Source organism: Ambystoma mexicanum, chromosome 6q (genome assembly GCF_040938575.1).
Source record: "Ambystoma mexicanum isolate Mex_15411 chromosome 6q, UKY_AmexF1_1, whole genome shotgun sequence".
NCBI lineage: Eukaryota > Metazoa > Chordata > Amphibia > Caudata > Ambystomatidae > Ambystoma > Ambystoma mexicanum.
Window position 1 is genome coordinate 545,268,284 of NC_090937.1, and position 15,759 is coordinate 545,284,042.

Sequence of the window (15,759 nt, forward strand, 5' to 3'; positions counted from 1 at the left end):
TAAACACTTTAACTGCCACTGCCACATACATGGGTGCTCTGTCGTGACAACCTTCTGAGAAAGAGCAAAAACCCAAAGTTCCACACCATAGGATATAGCCAACAAGCTCTGGATCAATATACCTCCAATGGAACATCGAATTGTGAATTAAAACAATGACAAACCCATTTCCTTTGCACCAGAATAAAAACAATTGTATTGCATTGATCTCATCATAGTATGACTTCTGAGAAGATAACACCCAAGTACAAACATCAGGGAGGAGTCTCAACTCCCCTCTCCTCTATCCATACACTACATGGCCAATTGGCATCCCTCCTGCACAGACAGCAATTCATTTTATAAACATTATTTTCCAAAACCTTTGCTTGACAGTAGTGTACAAATACAATGAATCCCCTGGCCAGGGCCACCTCACCCCAGCCAGCAGACAAAATCATCTGCCAACAATAAAACAGTAATGGGGATAGTACCCATCAAGGGAACACCCACCCCAACTTTAATTGAATGGGTATTCAAATCATTGATGAACAAGAAGAAGAATGTGAGTGTGAGGAAGCACCCCTCACCGCCCTTTTAACCTGAAACTACTTAGTACGGTCACCGTCCCTTCAAAAGTACTGTTGTATAATGGTTCTGGTGGATAGGCCAAATGGCCTTAATGTGGGACCCCTGGCCCAAGAAAGGTCTATCAAAACGTGTCCCTGTCAACAGAATCAAACACAGTCTGTATATCTCAAAAGCGTGCATACAAGCGTGCCTCCATCTCAAAATATTTAATTTGAATGGGTGAAAGCCAACAATCCCCACTCCCTCTCTAAAGCCATTATGTACCCTCATATACTCTTGCAATTGATTCAGCAATAACCTGCAACACATTTTGGCAGTAGTATCAATTAAGGAAATCAGCTTCGAATTTTCCTGACAAGAAGCTTACCCTTTCTTAAATATTGGAACCAGCTCTGCTTCTTTCCAAGATCTGGGCAACAAATTATTAGGAAACAAAACACTACTGGAACTAAAATAGGCACCCAGTTTTTTGGGGGTCAGATAGATAAAGATCAGGTGGACTGCCATCAAAGCCTGGATCTTTTCCACATTTTTGCACAAATATAGCATCAAAAACCTCCTGCTGCACACAGGACAAACATGGAATTCCTACCATCACATCCAATGGAACACAATGAGCATGCTCCTCTGCACAATCCCCTTTAACTGCATATAATTAGTGGAGTGTGCAACCCAGTTTCAAGCTGTCATTACCAATGCTCTGCGGGGCTTCACACCCACCATGTCCCATTCCACCAATTCCAATAGGGCGTAATGTTGTTGTTGGTTATGGCCTGCTTCAGTCCCCCCATGCTCTATCCCTTGCTTTCTCGCTCTTGCCTTTTACAAATCTTGTATATTCGTTCCTAGCCTGCTGAGCTTTGAGACATCACTCCCGTCCTCCACACCACAAGGGCATGGTGGAGATCATTTTGACAGCTCTGCAATCTTGAGCAAACCAGGCAACACTCGAGTTGTCAGCTTCCACAGCCATATCCCTCACTCTCCGGACCACTAGCCATACAAATAAGAATGCAAATAAAGTTCCTTTACGCCAATATTCCCGTTCTTATTTCTCTTCCTCTTGCCTGACCCTCATCATTCCCATTCCTCCTTTCAGTTAGCACATCCCATTCTTGCACCACTACCCCGTTCTCACACCTTAACTCAATTTGTTGAAAGTGTTTCAGTCATGCTGAGCTTTTGTTAAATTTTTACACTGCTTAATATATTGGTGTTAAGAATATTCATATCAGTGGCTTCCTTCACCATAAGTCTAAAATTATCCACACAATTAATTAAGTGTCTATCAGTAGGACGCCATTTAGGTTCATATTGTCTCTAAGATGGGGATGACTCTCTTTTTTAGATTTAAGTTTCAACTTTGTTGCTAGAATATGGCTCCCAATCTCTCTCATGCCCTCCTTTATGAAGAACTCCAACGTTCCTATTGCAAAGTATTTCTTGTTGTCCATGGTATCATCTGGTGAGGAATTAGTCTTGATTTGAATAATTTTTCAGGAGACTTCCTTTTAACTGGTCTATATGAGCGAATATTTACTTTAGTGCTTCTTGAGAATGTCCATTTGGCAATGTTTATGGGGCTGATATCGTATGACTCCCTCTTCCTCCTCCACACTCAGCAAACCAAGTTGTTTATTGCAGCAATGGCAGTGTTCATTTTAGTCATGCCTGTGTCCAAGACACCACATAAACCACATAAACACACGAGGAAACAAGGTGGGACTGAAGACAGTGCCACAAAGCAGATGAGGATGCATATGGGTGATCAGGCAAAAGTGGGGGAAAAGCAGGAGAAACATACAAAACATACCAGTGGCCAACCTTTGAGCTGGTTACATGTCTTCCTTCTGCCAGTATTAATTTTCTGTCTTTCACATTTCAACATTTTGGACCCAGCCAACCACAATACAAGATTGTACTGGCATAGAAGGAACAATTATAATAGTTTGACATTTAGCTGGGCCACTAAACCGCTGGTCCACTTGGGCTGCCATCTCACTGCCCACCTCACTCCACTTTGCTCCATGGAGTTGCCAGTTAAATCAAGCAGAGCGATGTTAGAATGCCTAATGCAATGCATGACTCTCCTCCTTCGTAACCCTTCATTGGAATGGACTGCACTCTCGCTGCCTGCATCGCTCCACTTCACTCAGTGGAGTTGGAAGGCAAATCAAGCAGAGGGACTGAAGGGAGGCACATGAATATGCGGATGAAGACCTCACATGGTTGTTTCACATTTACACATTTATTTGGCTACTTAAGGTGACACTCCCAGTGTTGGATCTTGCACCTTCACTGTGGTTCCATGTTACTCAATCTGACTATTTATTTACATGGATATATATCCTTTCATGTAAAATGGCCAGTGGTTGAAGATGTTGTCGCTTCTCATTGATGAGGTAAATGGAGTATTGTGGTCCTTAGCTAAAAAACCATTGTGACCCAAGAAAATAATGACCCAAAGCAATAGTGTAACTTAATGCTAAATCAGAAAGTGCATTGGAAGTATATCTTCAGAATGGCTGTGTGCACAACATCACTTTCATTCACATGTGTCAGAATGAATTGTGAGGAGTAAAAGAGAAGCAGTCTTTGTAGATTTATTTGGACCCCAAGAAAAACTGCCAAACAGAAATAGATGAAAACATGCTCCATTTTCATGTAAATGAAGAAAAACGTAAACCAAATGTCACTCCAGAGGTAAATAAAGAAAAACACATTTCAGCCATCTCAGAAATACACGTGGGAGAGGGGCAACCATGGATTCTTATCCATGTGAATGGGCATCCTGAAATAATTGAAGCCACTTTGGTGATTGAACGTGAAAGGAGTTTCATTAATGAAAATATGCTCCGGCAAATAATTGACAGGGAGGAGATCCCAAAGTTCAGAATAAAGAATCAACACATTTTTGGCCTAGATGACCCCGAGTTGGGACATAGAATTGTAGGAAGATGCATGTTAAAGATTATCATTTTCTCAAAGAGTATTCATCACAATGTGTAGATCATGAGAGAGACACAAAACAAATTCTGTTTGGGAAATTACATCATGCACAGAAGGTGTATGGTATTAGAATTTCTAAATCAAAAGGTTTGGTCCAGGTTGGGTGAAGCTGCAGCTGAAATTTTAAGAAAATAGACCTGCTTACCATTGTGCCCAAATGACACCATAAACAGTTGAACTGCAGGTGAAAAAAGACGTTACCATTCCTGCATTCACCAGACAATTTACAGTAGTATCACAATACAGAAAGGGACAACATATAAAAGGTTCTGATGCTTTAGTATGCCTAAATTAATCCATGAGGCAGCAAGGGTTAGAATGTGAATGTACACCATTGATAGAGATTGGGGATGGACCCATTCAAATCCTGGTGGACAATAAAGGGTGTCAAGACATTCATTTATAAGAAAACTCAGCAATAGGAATGGCAATACAGACATCTTACTACACTGCCGATTTCAGTAACCCAGTGATCGGGAACATTCCTGAAAGATATGTGACTGCACAGGGTGAGTTGCCAGAATCATTGTATTATAAGCCTAAATGAATCTTTAAAGTTCAGTCTGGGTCCCCTTATGAGCCAAGTGAAATAGTGTGCTGTCATCAAGATGATTGTATTCCATTCAAATTAAGTGAATCTAAAAGGGATAAATACATTGAAATGGAGGTCACTATTCCACAATATTTGAGTGTAGCCTACAAATAGACACTGCCACATGATTAGAGGAAAGTACAGAGGTTTCTCCTTTGGAGGACTTCCCAGAGTTTTCTAAAATGGTAGAGGAGCAAATTCAAGCTGCAGATGCTTGCAGGAGTATGGAAGAAAAAGACCAATTGAGAAAATATTTACCAAGTTTTTAACAGGTTTTTACCAAAGATGCCTATGATTGTGGGTTGACAGATTTGCATGTTGCCACACTACCAGATCGACATGGTAGGGAGCCAGTATTTGTGCAACAGTATAGTGTTCCCCTGGCAATTTTAGAATCACTAGCTGAAATAATCAAAAATCTAGAATCTAGAGGAATTGGTATGCAGTAATAAAATTGTGGCAAAAATGTTGCCTTTACAAAAAATTGTGGCAAAAATGCTGTGGTTTCACCCGGCAAAGGTGTACCCCATTATTCCATTTAAGCGGAGTGGGAGTTGCGGGGGTGTCCCCCGCTCCCCTTAAATGGTATAATGGGTCCAGGGTTTGCGGGGGGTGTCCTCTGCATCCTTTTCATGGATTGCTGTGGCAAAATCACAGCCTTTTTGCCGCAATATTTTGTGTAAATTACCATTTTTCCCACAATGTTAACACATGGAACCGAGGAATCATTAGGCCTATTCATAGTACATCAAATACCCCTATATTATGTGTGTTAAAACCCAATGGCCAATGGTGCCTGTATGCATATCTCTGAGAATTAAACAAAAAGGTACCTGTTTCAAGGTGGCCCCTTCCATTTATTGATCAGGGTCTTGGACGTTCAAGGCTCAAACGTGTTTACCACATTAGACCTTTACAGCTGGATACTGGTGTGTGTCACTAGCTGAAGATATTCAAAATGTGTTTGCATTTTCATTTGACAAATCACAATATGTGTGGTCCCGGACCCACTTTGGGTATGTTAATAGTGGGAGCGAGTGTGGGATATTTCTGAGCAAGGCACACCCGGGTGCAGCTGAAAGAGGAACAATAGTTAATGTGGATGATGTGCTAATCAAAAACGAGGATCTGAAAAGCCATTTCAATGAGATTAGGCATGTGCTTAGTCAGCTACAGAAGGCTGGGACAAAAGTATCTTTACAGAAAGCACAGTGGTGCAAAGAAAAAGGTAAACTTCCTAGGTCATAAACTGACAGAGCATTGATTAAACCCACAAAAGAAAAACGTGGAGGGGATTCATAAACTAAAGGTTCCCACTTTACAACAGAAAATGTACTGAAAATGATGATAGGATATGATATCATTTTTTATTTATAGTGCGCTCATACACAAGTGTTTCATAGCACGACAAGGCAAGGCGGGGAGCAGGAGAGAACAGAACAGCGATCTTACTAGGCCCAGTAACATTAAGAACGTGCAAGTGCATGGGAAAGGGATAGGGAAAAAGTGCATGGAAGGGGGAGAAATGGAAAGTACGGAGCAGAGGAGAAACAGATAAATAATCATAAATATTTGAAATAAATAAATAATAAAGGCAATAAATGTTGGTAGTGCAGCCAGCAGGTGGAAAGTGCTGTTTTTAAGACAGCAGATAGGGTATGTCTGATAAGTGCAGAAAGAAAAGAAAGGGGGTGGGGGACTGTATGGGTACAGATAAAGACCCCAGTGCAAGAGGTGGCCTGGAGGCAGTGCAGGAGGGTGGCAGGGTGAGCATGTACCTGGGCCCGGTGGACACAGGGTGGCCAGGTGCACACGCAGTGTCAAGAAGAAACAGATCAGCAGGGGCGAGGGGGGGCGTAGGCAGAAGCAAAGAGGAAGGTTTTGAGATGCTTCAGGAACAAGAGATGGTTCTCCTAAAGTTGCAGAGTGGCAGGGAGGCTGTTACAAATTATGTAGAGTACACATGCTTTAACGAGATTACTGAAGCAGGGTGCACCTTGGAAATGGGAAAAGGAACAAAGTGAGGCAGTGGCCAGGCTAAAAGAGTGTCTAATGAAAGCGCCATATTTAGCATAGCCAATGGAAAATCAGGATTTCTTTGTAGCAATATGATTTACAGATCAATGCATGTCAGCAGTGTTATATCAAAAACATGATGCAAATAACAAAACCATTGCATATGCTAGCAAAGCATTGTCACAGGTAGCTACCAAATTCAGCAAATGCGAAAAAGCGCTTCTGACCACTGTCTGGGCATTTCAACATTTCAGCCCCATAATTCAAGGGGAGCGAGTGATTGTTGAAACAAAATACCAGCCTCTGCAATTTTTGCAAAGTAAGAGAATCAGACAAAGGAATTTGGCCCAGTTAAGAATTAGTTCCTGGACATAAGCACTTCAGGGATTTCCCGTAGAAGTGAAATATGGATAAAATAAAAAGATCTCAGTTGATCAAGGATTAGCAGAGTTGCATGATTGTACAGCTGTCTGTGCACCTAATGACACTGAGCTAGAGACAAGTTTGAATGAATTTGAGCAATCCCTACACAAGGCATTCAATGAAGAAACATGTAATGATTTGCCAACTGTATATGTAGATGGATGTTAATACCATGTAGTAAATGACAAAGAAAAAGAGCTCATAGAGGGAATAGGAAACATATGGTTTAAATGTGACAACATTCCAAGAGTAAGCATGACAATAGGCCCCAAAAGTAGTCAAGTGGCAGAATTGACCACTATTTATAAGGCAATATCTACAGAAGTAGAAAATAAACTCAAAGAAATAGTTCTAGTAACTGATTCTGATTATGCACGAAATAGTTTTGTGGAGTATTTACCTGACTGGAAAGTGAAAGGTATGCTCATATAAAACAAGAAGCCACTTAAACATGGCAAGATGATTTAAGCTATAGACAAGCTTGTATTAGAAAATGACATGATAATCCATTGGAGGAAAATACGTGATCATTTGAAAACACCAGGTGAGGATAAGGAAGGAAATGTTAAGGCAGATAAATTAGCCAAAATTGGAGCTGTAATGGGGGAGTTATTTCCTATTCAACACCTGCTTGGTGAAATACAGGTAGATGTGATAACATGTTCCAAAACTCCAAAAGCAGTTGAAAAGCCTGTAGCACAATGGAGTTCTGATACTCCAAATCAGGACTTAATCAAAGTGCAAAAGGAAGATCTTATTCTTTGCCCATTTTACAACCATTTGCTACATGCAGAGCAACATCCTCTTACTGAAGAGGATTGCAAACAGAAGGAGAAATTAAGGGTGCTATTAAGAAAACAAAAAGAGAATTCGAATACAGGATGGACTGATGATTAGAGAATATGTGACAGGCCAAGTCCAATGGGTAGTGCCTTTATCATTTCCGGGATTGATGTTACATCATGCCCATGATGCCATAACTGCATGACACAGAGGTTCACCAAAAACTTTGGACATTTTAAAAGATTACGCCTATTGGCCACACACGTCAAAAGATGTTGAGCTCTACACAAGAGGGTATTTAGTGTGTGCACAGTTTAACATGTGTCACCGTCTCATAGAGCAACATTGATGAAAAGGGGCTTTACACTCCCATTGTCTGATTTACAAGTTGACTATGTCAGGCCCGTGAGGAGATCAGCAAGAGGAAACAGGTACATGCTGACAGTCACTTGTCTAATGTCCAAGTGGGTGGAGTGCATACCAGCTCCAGATTACAGTGCGCAAACCGCAGCCACTTTACTTGTAAATCATATTTTTTCAAGATTTGGTTTACCTTAAAGAATAGAGTTAGACCATGGAAGTCATTTCACTAGTACATTGATGACACACATATGGCAAATTTTGGGTGTCAAGAGAAAGCCATACATTTCTTATGGCCCTCCCCTTCAGGAGGAGTGGAGCGGTGTAACAGATAAATAGTTGATATGTTGACAAAGTTTGTAGGTGAAGCAGGATCTATTTGGGATTTGCAGCTTCCATTGGTATTAATGGCTATCAGGTTGTTGTGTTTCAGAGCTCGTGATATTGATTTTTGCTTTGCAACAGATGGAGCTTTTCCAAGTGATGTTTGTTTTTGTGCGGCATGGTTCAGTCACCCAAAGCTTCAGCACATTTGAGAAAATATCCAAGAAAGATTTATTGATTGTACTCTCTTCTCGTGAATGAACTTAAGTAAACTGTAACCTTGCCATTTCCCATATTTGGAGTGGCGTGATATATATATATATATTTTGAATATTCTTTAAAAATGTGTTAATAAACACTTTCAAACTGTGTAAAATAGTAATTAATTTCAAAGGCATAACCAATACATCAAACATTTTGCTTCAGACACTTTTCCAAATGTTGCCTCCTTCTAGTAACTACTGTAGTGAATTGGGGTGAGCATCAGTAAATGAGGGTGTGTAGTGAGTGCATTTTTTGCATCCAAACATAGACTACAATCTTGCCCCAGACAAATGAGGAATCCATGAACAATTTTGTAGCAGTGGGTTCAACGGTGTGGATTTGTATAGTCGTACAAACATACACACAGCCATACATACATTCAGCTTTATATATTAGATGCATTTATGCTAGTCACAATGCAATTAGCTCCAGCTTAGAGTGCACCAGACACACAATGTCAAAGTCTGCATATAGATGAATGGGGGTTTCCTAAAATCCCCTATCTCACAGGGTATAAGAAGAGCTGGAATGGTTATGAGGAGCATGGCATGGGTGGGAGCTCTGCAGGGAATGAAGTAGGGTTCAGTGCAGTGATCAGTATGTTATGCTGTATTTCTGATTTTTGATTACCTCTCCTGTCCCCTCCAGGAAAATATGTTAATTGTGAACATTGATCTGATCGTTATTCTTCTTGTCCAGTTTTCATGAAACTGGGTAACTGGTCCCCCTCGTAGGGCCTGAAAGATGTCCACAGTGGGCACAGACTAAAAAAGAGATTAAGATCACTGTTTTTGATATAAAAAAAAGTATTAAGGTGACTTCTATTAATAGAAAGTATAAGCAGTAGAAACCCTGCTTATATTTTAAATAGCCTTTGACCCGCTGGACATCTTTTGGGCTTCTTAGAGCGGCCAAATCCTAGTTGGTGAGCCGGGAAACAATATTTTGGTATAACAAAGTTTAACTACTACAGTTTTAGTCACTTGAAATGGGTATGTTTAAAGATATAGTCTTGAATACAGGGTTTACAATATGTACTATAGGAAAGCAAAGGTTTAAAGGAAGGAGCTCTAGTGAAGTATTTGTACTGTGCACTGCTGGGGATTATGAACCCATCCAAGAGGGCAAGTGAGTAAAGAGAATGTTCAAGTAGTGCATCTATGGATTGATAGATGCTTTAACTTGAATAAGGAAGTTATTGGGCCTCTTGAACTTAGTGGAAATGTTGGGATGCAGGTGCAATGCCCCAACTGTGGAAAGAGGTTTAGGCTGCACAAATTGTATTAACGGAGATAGTTGATTATTCCACCAGACCAGACCGTGATCCGGATGGAAGGTAAGCCTGGGAGGTGCACGAGAAAGCACAGCTACATGAGCTGATTTGCCCCGCAATTTTACAGAAGCCTGATGCACCATCCTGCAATTCATTGCATTTAAGTATAAGGCAATATAAGAGCAGCCAAGCACTATATTCACCATTTTATTCAGCGTTTCATCATTAACCACGAGGGTTAATGCACTACAAGATGGACGCCGCCTAATTTTTTCATACCTTGCTGGCTACAATCCACCCCTGATCGTGGATTGGCTGCCTTATACCATATACACCTATCAGGGTCCCCGGTAGGCGAATGCCGGACCACCTCGAAGGCACACGAGGAAGGCACAAATCCTGTCCGAGCCTGTCAGAGCCGACAGAGGCCAGGGCCAGGAACTCTGCCCGTCTGCAACCAGACCTACGGTCCTTCATCCTCCTGAAGTCTAACTACTCACTTACTTACTAATAAGCAACCCGCCCGTTCCCGAACGTATGCATATCCAATTCAATTGACTCGAGATACTCTCTTCCTCCCCCATTGAGCGGCTCCCACATTGCAGAACTGATGCCTCCTGTCTACCAAGAGGCTCCGATATTGTACCACTGTATCCCAGTAGCTAGCAAGTGTCTGCTCCTACATTGACTGTCTATTACAATTTGGTGCCAATTCCCCCACTGTTTACCCATCGTGCATTGCTACTATTACATCCACACCTGTTACCACTTCTGCTGCCGGGTATCACCTTTCATTACCTGTGGCTGTTGTAATGCTCTCAGCAAGTATCACCCCCACTGAAATGTACAACCTTTGCATCGTCTCTCTGCATTGCGTTTTGTAACATATTGACGTTGCTTACCTACTCTCTGTGTGCATGTGCAAAACCATGATCACTCATATATGGTAGCTCCTGCCTTTGAAATTCTTTGTGCTAACATGAACTGTCCATGCCACCTGCTATTTTTCATTATGTTGCTTTCGCACCACTATTATTAGTAACTGCTATGTAGCTCCTCACTAATGCATTTGTAACAGTATGATCACTCTTACCTAATCGCCAGACACTAATTTGCACTGATGTGAATTAGTCGTCGTTATCTTGTAAACCCGTGCCCTTGCACCGCTACGATCAGTCACCTGTAGAACTGTTGCCACCGTCGCATTTTTGCACCTGCAAAACTTGGATTATTCACATCCAATTGCCCTCCATCCTGGGATCTGCATGATAGTGTGTACAGACGGGCCACACACTGTGGTCATGATCCTAATTACTGTTAACCCATAATTCCTGCACTTGTAGGCCACCACTCATTGCACTCTGTGCTGTGTGCCGTGTGTACGTGACTAGATGTCGGAGCATCACTGTTCTTACACTGTTGCACGTACAGTCTAGATTTGCCCCTACCCACCTGTGTCATCCATCCTTAATGCTCACCTTTATGGCCTTTTTGCAACACACTATGTGCAGATACCACCTATCACAACACTCCTATCCGCTATTTTGCATGTTAACATCCCTAGCCCTGACACTTATCTATAGTCACAGCTTACTTCCACCCCATCCCACTCCCCTTGAGGTAGTATATTTCATCATGACTAATCCTACTAGCTACCACAGTTACACTGGTCCACCTTGCCAGGGAGCATTCACCCTTCCGTAACCACAGGACAACACCACAGAAATCACACACTACTGACTTCCCGATAATCACCCACCAACCCATATCTGAACTCCCCGCCCTATGGCTGGAACACTTTGCAACTAAACCCACACCCAATCAAACCTGTTCCTTGTACCTTAGGAACATTAGACTTGGTTCTAGATTCCATCGCACAGCTTGTTAGGCACAGAACCTCACCACCACAGTGAAATCTCCATCACCCACACAGCTACCTTCTGATTCCACTAACACCACCCTCACAACAACACCAGACTCCACCGCTCATATGACCAAAGAACCATTGATCAAGTGCTCACTGATCAATGCCAGGTCCCTCACTGCTCATGCCTTGGACATCACAGACCTTAACACCGCCCAAGATCTCGACTTCCTGACCATAACAGAGACTTGGCTACATGCAGCCTCTGGACCATTACTAGCCCTCGCAATACCCACGAGATACACAATCATTAGATGTGACCGTAACACCAATCAGTCGAAAGGTGGTGGCATTGCCTTTATTGACAAAAATTCCATCACCCTTAGAGCAAACCCAAATCAATAGATTCCCTCAGCAGATCTACTATCAGTCAAGCTTCCCATCTCACCCAATCAACCTGCAACCCTTCATCTCATCTATAGGCCCCCTGGACCTCGCACTACCTTTGCCGATGACATCATGTCCATCCTAGCAGATCAAATCAAAATCAATTCTCAGATGATCCTATTAGGTGACTTTAGCCTTGACTTCCAAGACCACAACGACACCTGAGCATTGGACATTGCCAATACACTATCTGATTTTATCTTCTCCCACAGCATACAGGAACCTACCCATATCAAGGGGAGGACCCTTGATTGGCTAGTCGACTTAAACTGCAACATTAATTTACAGTCTAACTCACCTTGCTCTTGGTTAGACCACCATCTGATCACCTTCAACATCAAAGCCAACAAACAATGCCTCAAACAAGACATTGCTCCCCCTATTCACACTAGAAACATAAGGGACATAACAATTGAAAGGCTACTCCCACTTACCCTACCTATTTTGAACAACGTGTCATCATCATGCTATGCTCCAAGCAACGAACACCATTGCCCCAATCAAGTTAAGGAACCCAAATCGCATGCTCACCTCAACTCGTGGTTCACACCACAGTTGAGAGTGCAGCACAAAGAAAAGTGAACCGCCGAAGCCTGTTGGAAAAGCTATCCTTCTGATACCAACTGATACCAACAAGGACAGCCTCACTATAGCGTTCCTCAACTATAAAGAGGCTATCTTCCAAGTGAAAAGAGATACTTACAACAAACGTATTCTGAAAGCTGATAGAACTCTTCAAAATACTGAAAGAACCCCCAGTAACTCCCGCTGACACATGCAGCAAAGACAACACATGGTGCTCAAACATTCAAAAAGCGCTCTTGGGCAAAATCGACACACTCCAAGCCAAAACTAATGCCAAACAAAGCAGCCTTCAGACTGACCACCTCATCCCCCAGCATGCACAACCACCTCTACCTCTCACACTGACAAAGCCTTCACTTTCTCACCACTAATCATCACAAAAGTTGAATACATTATCAACAAACTCAAACCCTCTAACTGCCAAGGCGACACATGCCCAGCCCCAATTATTAAGGAGGCCTCACATGAACTAGCCCCTTTTACCACTGCTGTCATAAACTCATCATTCGACACAGGTATCATCCCAGATAACCTCAAGGACACCTGGGTCATCCCCCTTCTCAAAAAATCCACCTTTGACCCAAGCATATCCACCAACTACAGGCCCATTAAAACGGTACCATTCCTGCTTAAAATGCTGGACCGTGCTGCCTATTTACAGATTCAGGAGTACCTGGAATCTAACAAACTTCTTGGCCTTAGGCAAACTGGCTTCTGCCAGGCACATCACTGAAACTGCCTTCATTGATTTGAAAAACCAAATGGAAGATGTGAAAGACAAGTGGAAACTAGCCTTTTTACTATAATTAGACTTATCAGCAGCCTTCAATTTGGTCAACCACCAAATTCTATGCCAGCATCTCAAATCTGCTGCCCATTTTTCAGATTCAGCCACATCCTGGATCAGATCCTTCCTTGACAACAGATCGATGTGAGTCTTCTCCCCTTCAGCCTCTGCTGAACCCTCACACGTTCTCTGTGACGTCCCTCAAGGATAATGCGTCTCGCCAACACTATATAATGTGTTTACTAAACCACTTTTCGATATTCTTGACTATCTGGGTGTCACCTACACTAACTACGCTGATGACACCCAGATACTCATCCCTATCACTGAGACTATACAGTGGACACTAAATCCTTGACCGATGTCCATCTGGTGATTCAGGCGTGGATGGCTCAACATGAGCTTTGCCTGAAAGTTGATAAGACCAAGCTCCTCACCTTAGGCTCCCATTATCGTCTTAATAAACCTGATCCCGCATTCAAGTCGTTCATCATCGATGGCAATACCATCAAGGTCTCGAATGACACAAAAACGTTTGGCATCTACTTCGACTCTACCCTATCACTGTCCAGACAAACCAATGCTCTCAGCTCAGCTTTCGCCTACATGTGTAAACTTATCACTGCTTGCCGCCCCTTCTTCACTACTGCTAATTGCACTATCCAAGCTAGAACACTCATTATGTCTATTGTAATGCTCTATATCTAGGGACGAGCCAATGAAACCTAAATAAACTTCAGGTCACACAGAATAATGATATTAGGGCAGCTCTAAACTTTCCTAGGAATCAGCACATTTCTGACACCAGATGCAATTTATGCTGGCTCTCAGTCAATCAAATAATTTCCCTAAAAACACTGGCACTCACCGACAAATGTCTGGCTAACCAGGCTCCCACATATCTGGCTAGCAGATTTACACCATCTACCTCTACCCAACCTCAGAGATCAGCAAAAGCCTATTGCCTCACTCTCCCCAGTTTTAAACTTCAGAAAGCGGGCAGGTCTAGCTTCCCGGTCCTAGCCACCAAGCTGTGGAATACTCTGCCCAACTCTCTTAGATCGGAACTCTCCATCCACTCCTTCAAAAGAAAAACCAAACTGTGGCTCTTTGCCTCAGACACTCCACACCCACCACTGCCTGACTCTGAAACGCCCTGCTGCCATTTCACGGCCTACACCCTGCAAAGTTATACATATAATCTGTATCTTCTTGAACTACTATTGTATATTTATGCTTCACCTTCTAATTGTATATTTCAGTCTGTAAATATAGTCTATACTATCTATCTGAATTCCATTGTATTGTAATCTATGATATGTGTGACTGTAACCTTATAATAAGCGCCAAGATGCCTTTGGGCCAGGTCCGCTATACAAATAAAGAAATACAAATACAAAATACAAATACAAATTTACAGGGTAATTCATAGAAATTCGCACAAAAGTGGCGCACGCGGCTGGCGCACAGCGTGCCCGTGCGAATGTCTGCGCCAGCCGCGTGCGCTAAAATCGATTTCCGCGCACAGCGTATTCATGGATTTTCGCATCCAAAACCAGCCGTGGCGCAGCGTGGCGCAGCGACCCTGCAGCAGCGCCAGTTACGCCCCCAAGAACTCCCTCGCGCAAGGAAAAGCCTTCAAAATCCCCAAATAATCGCAAAGGGCTGCGTCAACCCTGGACCAGTTCACAGGGCTGGCAAACAGCAAACGCCAAGCGGGGAACGTGTATTTCAGTGGTTCGTGGGAAGTTCCACACGCGATTGTCCTGTGTACGTGTGCATCAGGGGTGCGCGGGAAGAATCACACGCAAAATCAGCAGGGTACGTGTATTTCAGGGGTGCGCGGGAAGTATCACACGCAAAAGCAGCAGGGTACGTGTAAATCAGGGGTGCGCGGGAAGTATCACACACGATTCCATCAGGGTACGTGTATTCCAGGGGTGCGCGGGAAGTATCACACGCAAAAACAGCAGGGTACGTGTATTCCAGGGGTGCACGGGAAGTATCACACGCAAAAGCAGCAGGGTACGTGTATCTCAGGGGTGCGCGGGAAGTATCACACGCGATTCCATCAGGGTACGTGTATTCCAGGGGTGCGCGGGAAGCATCACACGCAAAAACAGCAGGGTACGTGTATTTCAGGGGTGCGCGGGAAGTATCACACGCAAAAACAGCAGGGTATGTGTATTTCAGGGGTGCGCGGGAAGTATCACATGCGATCCCATCAGGGTACGTGTATTCCAGGGGTGCGCGGGAAGTATCACATGCAAAAACAGCAGGGTACGTGTATTCTAGGGGTGCACGGGAAGTATCACACGCGATTCCATCAGGGTACGTGTATTACAGGGGTGCGCGGGGAGCACCACACGTGAATTGCACGTGTGGGTCCTCCCAGGTGTTCCCTCTACATCCTCCACGGCCCCTGCAAAATGAAGAGATACACGTCCGAGTGTCAAAGCGCG